The sequence below is a fragment of the Balaenoptera physalus genome (assembly GCF_965194825.1).
Source record: "Balaenoptera physalus genome assembly, chromosome: 1".
NCBI lineage: Eukaryota > Metazoa > Chordata > Mammalia > Artiodactyla > Balaenopteridae > Balaenoptera > Balaenoptera physalus.
In genome coordinates this window covers 170,987,767-170,988,301 of record NC_138882.1, presented here as the reverse complement: position 1 = coordinate 170,988,301, position 535 = coordinate 170,987,767, and positions in this window count along the sequence as shown.

Genomic DNA, 535 nt, shown 5'->3' with positions numbered 1-535 from the left:
AAACTTCCGGGATGTAGTATCTTGGGCAAGCTATTTCCTCTCTCTGCGTATTTTCAACTATTAAATGGAAATAGTTATCAGCTACTTCATGGGGCTGTTTTCATTTCGTATGAAAAATTCCTGATAAAAAGGAGACCCTGAATTTAACGACAGGGGTTATCCTAGAGATCTCAGTATTCTCTCTTGCATTTAGAAGGTGGCCAGAAATTCTTTGTCAGACCATGAGTTCTGAGTTTTGGTTTGGAAAATGTGGTCACAGGTGAGTTGGGATATTGGTCTGGGCCACTGCCAGATGGCAGCAGGAAAGACACTAGAGGCTGGCTTGAGAGGAAGGAGGGAGGCTTACCCATGAGAGTTGGAGGAGGGGGGCAGGGGCTCTGTCCTCCCTCGCCACCCTGGGAAGCCTCACCTGCTCAGACTTGGCACCTATCTAGAAGGGACTCCTGCCCCTTGGGCTGCCTTTCACCCGCCCCCCAGCACCACCACACACATGTTCGCTTGGCCCTGTGGGGAGAAGAAATGGTCAGTAGTCATC